Source organism: Chelonoidis abingdonii, chromosome 1, assembly GCF_003597395.2.
Source record: "Chelonoidis abingdonii isolate Lonesome George chromosome 1, CheloAbing_2.0, whole genome shotgun sequence".
Lineage (NCBI taxonomy): Eukaryota > Metazoa > Chordata > Testudines > Testudinidae > Chelonoidis > Chelonoidis abingdonii.
In genome coordinates, this window is record NC_133769.1 from 370,061,964 (window position 1) to 370,067,556 (window position 5,593).

Here is a 5,593-nt window from a genome sequence, read left to right on the forward strand (position 1 = left end):
CCCAGATGTTCATTCTTGACATGGTTTCTGTTATGCACTCAGTCGTCCTCGTGACAATGGCCTTCGATCGCTACGTTGCCATATGTAACCCTCTGAGGTATGTCACCATCCTCAGCAATGCACGAATAGCTAAACTAGGGCTTGTAGGTCTGATAAGATCTGTTCTCTTCATTCTGCCTCTGCCCTTGCTCCTGAGTCAGCAGCCATTCTGTGCCAAACGCATTATCCCCCATACGCAATGCGAGTACACAGCTGTGTTCAAGATGGCGTGTGGGGACATTAGAGTAACCAGGATATATGGCTTGGTGCTAATGTTTGTAATCAATGGGTTTGACCTGACGCTCATTGCCCTGTCCTACGGTCTGATCATCAGGGCCGTCCTCAGAATCTCCTCTAAGAAAGCCCACCAGAAAGTTCTCAACACTTGCACAACACACATCTGTGTGATGCTGACATATTATACCCCTGGCCTTTTCTCCAATCTTACCTACTGGTTTGGTCAAGGCATCGCTCCCCATCTTCACATCATCTTGGCTGACCTCTATCTCCTCATCCCTCCCGTGCTCAACCCTATCATTTATGAGGTCAAAACTAAAGAACTTCATGACAAAGTAGGCTGTCATAAACAGATAGTTAGGGGTTAATGCCTCTTTTACCTGTAAAGTGTTAGGAAGTTCACCTAGCCTAGCTGACACCTGACCAGAGGAACCAATGGGGGAACAAGATGTTTCAGAACGAAGGAGGGAAGTTTTCCTTTGTTTGGAGTTTCAGTTTCAGACGAAGTGAAAAAGTTCAAGGAACCAGCCTCTTATCAGAGTAGTAAGTTTTAGAAAGGGGTAAATAGATTTATGTTTATTTTCTTTGTCACTATTAAGGGAATTATGAAATTTGGGTATTCGTGTGTGTATTAAATTTTGTGCCCAGGGGAACATCCTCTGTGTTTTGAATCTGTTGTCTCTGAGACTAGCTGGTATGCTAATCTCTCCCAGAGTGTTTTCTTTTACCTTTCTTTTCTTTAATTAAAAGCCTTCTTTTTAAATACTTGATTGATTTTTTCCTTGTTTTTGGATCCAAGGGGTTTGGATCTGGATCCACCAGGAGTTGGTGGGAGAAAGGAGGGGGGATGGTTAATTTCTCCTTGTTTTAAGATCCAAGGGGTTTGGATCTGTGTTTACCAGGAAATTGGTGAAGTCTCACAAGACTACCCAGGGAAGAAAATTGGCGCTTGGGGGTGGTGGCAGCGATACCAGATCTAAGCTGGTAATTAAGCTTAGAAGTGTCCATGCAGGTCCCCACATCTGTACCCTAAAGTTCAGAGTGGGGAAGGAACGTGATGCTGACATATTATACCCCTGGCCTTTTCTCCAGTCTCACAGACTGGTTTGGTCAAGGCATCGCTCCCCATGTTCAAATTATCTTGGTTGCCCTCTTTATCCCTTTCATGCTCAACCCTATCATTTATGGTCAAAACTAAAGAGCTTCGTGACAAAGTAGGCAAATACAACCGCTGCAGAAGGTGATCGCCTGGGGTCACTGACATGAAACCTCTATTACAAGAGGGGGACCGCATATCTCCTCATTAATCAAGGGTGCTCTGTCCCAATTTGGTTGAGCTCAGCATTGTGAAAATTCACCGTCTGAGAATTTCCTCCCACACAATAACTTATCACTCCATCACTAAGCACTGCTCTTTCCATTGCTGAGTTACCTCTCTCTGAGCATCACTTGACCTCTTTCATTGTCACCCATCAGCCTCCATCCCCACACACCCTGATACTCAGCCTTTCCGTGACTCTAAGACTTTACCTACACTAGCACGATAAGAGAATCTACTCTACGCAACTCCAGCTACGTGGATAAGGTAGCAGGAGTTGATGTACGTTAGGTCAAATTATTGTGGGGTCTACACTTTGGGAGGGGATGGGGGGGTCGACAGGAGAAAATATCCCATTGATTTATCTTACTCTTGTGTTTACTAGACCCGCTAAGTCGACCACCGATGAATCGATCTCAGACCATCGATCCTAGCTGCAGTGTAGTCCTGCCCTGAGACTACCATAAGATACTGTAGCATTTTGAGGCAAAGTGGCTTTCCAATAGTCCCTGTGTGGGCTCTTTGTGATATCCCCGTGCCCACAGGGTGGGATTTCTTGTTTTCGTGAACCTTTCCCATTTTTTTATTCACTGTTCTTGCGACGGGTTAGAGCACAGAACCCCCCTTGGAAGCTACCTGTTGATGTGCCAAGACTACTTCTGCCCCTGATTTCCTGCCCTGTCAGCTTAGGACTCTAACACCCTGTCTTGTTGAGCCAGACACACCCGTCAACTCCAGCATAGACCCCATTCCACAGTCTGAATTACTTGCTGCACAGATGCAGGCTTAACCTGAAAGCAGCTAACAAAAGTGCTCTTATCTTTAACACTCAGATGCCCAACTTCCAAAGGGGTCTAAAGCCACATAAATCCGTTTTACCTCGTATAAAGCTTAAACAGGGTAAACTCAAATTGTTCACCTTCTATAGCAATGATAGAGAGATAGGCACAGCTGTCCGACCCCCAGGTTTTAATACCTACTCTGAGTTAATTAATAAGTAAAAAGTGATGTTATTAAATACAGAAGGTAGGATTTAAATGGGATCAAGTAGCAACAGACAGAACAAAGTGAATTACCAAGTAAAATAAAATAAAACACGTGAGTCTATGTCTAATACAGTCAGAAACTGGATACAGATAAGATCTCACCCCCAGAGATGTTTCAATACGTTTCTTTCACAGACTAGACGCCTTCCTCCTCTGGGCACAATCCTTTCCCCTGGTACAGCCCTTGGTCCAGCTCAGGTGGTAGCCAGGGGATTCCTCATGTTGGCTCCTCTCCTCTCTTTGTTCTGTTCCACCCATTAATATATCTTTTGCATAAGGCAGGAACCCTTCGTCCCTCTGGGTTCCTCTGGGGTGAGCAGACACCCTTCAGGCTGCTTTGCGGAGCCCTTGGGGAGCTGGTAGGAAGTGGCCCATGTAGGCAGCAAGTATAACAGGCCAGGGGAGGCTAAACCTCCCTAGGCTGTGCAGCCCCCAACCTGCCTTTGAGAGAGGGGACGCCGGGGGTGTGGTGTCCTGGCCTGCGCTCCACCCCCGATGTCCCCTCCTGCTATTTCCCCATGGCCCCACCCACACGGCACCTTCTCTTGTCCCTGCTCCGCCTCTCCGCTGAGGCCCCTTTTGCTTCTCGCTGAATCCTTCCTCTCCTCCCCCGAGAGGCCTCAACAGTCCACTACTCACTGAGCCTCTCCCCTCCTCCAACGCCCTGTGGGGCACTCGATTCCCCAGGTTGGACTCTACTTCAGATTTCATTCTCTCCTCCACCTCCTTCTCCACAACTCCACTACCCGCCGCTCCCTGAGTCCCTCCTGTCCTCCATCCCCCTCCCCCATGCCCCCCATGCCATTTCCTGAGTCCTTCCTCTCTTCCTTCCACTCCTCCCTGCTCACTGTTCACTGAGTTCCTCCTCTCCTCCACTCTCCTTTCCCCATGGCCCTTTGCCCACCGCCTGCACAGTCCCTCCTCTCCTACAGACTGACCTCCAGTCCCTGAAGACCCTACCGCCTAATATATTCCAGTGAAAACTGAACCACATTTAAAAGTGGGCCCTGGCCTCCTTGCACTCCATGTTCCAGCCCCCTTAGTTGAGTTGTTCCAGCAGCAGCAGCTGGCATAACAGCAGGAGGAGACACACAGCTGGGCCAGGTACAGAAAAAGAGAGTCAAGGTAAATGTGGGCCCCTTACTGAATGAGGGAGGCAACTTAGTAGGAGAAGATGTGGAAAAAAATAATATACTCAAAGCTTTTTTTGCATCTGTCTTCACAAATAAGGTCAGGTCCCAGACTGCTGCAGTGGGCAGCAAAGCATGGGGAGAAGGTGACCAGCCCTCTGTGGAGAAAGAAGTGATTCAGGACTATTTAGAAAAGCTGGTTGAGCACAAGTCCATGGGGCTGGATGTACTGCATCAGAGGATGCTAAGGGATTTGGCGGGTGTGATTGCAGAGCCGTTGGCCATTATCTTTGAAAACTCATGGCTATTGGGGGAGGTCCCAGGTGACTGGAAAAAGACTAATGTACTGCCCATCTTTTAAAAAAGGAAGAAATAGGATCCAGGGAACTACAGGCCAGTCAGCCTCATCTCAGTCCCTGGAAAAATCATGGAGCAGGTCCTCAAGGAATCAATTCTGAAGCACTTAGAGGAGAGTAAACTGATCAGGAACAGCCAGCATGGATTTCAGCAAGGGCAAGTCATGCCTGACTAACCTAATTTTCTTCTATGAGGAGATAACAGGCTCTGTGGATGAGGGGAAAACAATGGCTGTGTTATTCCTTGACTTTGGCAAAGCTTTCGATAGGGTCTCCCACAGTGTTCTTGCCAGGAAGTTATAGAAGTATGGGCTGGATTAATGGATTATAAAGTGGATAGAAAGATGGCTAGATTGTCAGGCTCTACGGGTAGCGATCAACGGCTCCATGTCTAGTTGGCAGCCGGTTTCAAGTGGAGTGCCTTAAGGGCTGGCCCTGGGGTCGGCTTTGTTCAATATCTTCATTAATGCTCTGGAGGATGGCATGGACTGCACCCTGAGGAAGTTTGCAGATGACACTAAACTGGGAGGAGTGGTAGATACACTGGAGAGTAGGGAGAGGATACAGAGGGAACTAAACAAATTAGAGGATTTGGCGAAAGAGATCTGATGAGGTTCAAAAAAGACAAGTGCAGAGTCCTGCACTTGGGATGGAAGAATCCCATTCACTGTTACAGACTAGAGAATGGATGTCTAGGAAGCAGTTTTGCAGAAAAGGACCTTGGGGTTGCAGTGGACAAGAAGCTGGATATGAGTCAACAGTGTGCCCTTGCTGCCAAGAAGGCTAATGGCATTTTGGGCTGCATAAGTAGGGGCATTGGCAGCAGATCGAGGGACGTGATCATTCCCTTTATTTGACATTGGGGAGGCCTCATCTGGAGTACTGTGTCCAGTTTTGGGTCCCACACTACAAGAAGGATGTGGAAAAATTGGAAAGAGTCCAGCAAAGGGCAACAAAAATGATTCTGGGCTGGAGCACATGACTTATGAGGAGAGGCTGAGGGAACTGGGATTGTTTAGTCTGTAGAAGAGAAGAGTGAGGGGGGATTTGATACCTGCTTTCAGTTACCTGAAAGGGGGTTCCAAATAGGATGGATCTAGGCATTTCTCAGTGGTACCAGATGACAGAACAATCAGCAATGGTCTCAAGTTGCAGTGGGGGAGTGTAGAGGTGTGGACTCACTCCTGCAGCGCCTCCTGCTGTTTAGTTCTGGGAATTAGCTCATTCCAGCTCCCAAGCGCCCTCTGCAGGCTGGTGAGCCACCTGTTCTCTGGCCACCTGTCTCTCTCTGCATCCGGTGTCCTTTCACATGGGGTGCTGCCCCCTTGGTAGTAACTCCCTCAGTCTAAGGGTCTTCCCTCCCTGGGGTACCCCCACCCACTATCCCCACCTTGCCTCAGTATATGTCTACTGCCAATCATTGTCTAGCCCCTATGCCCTAGAGCAGAATGCAGGATCAGCCTACTC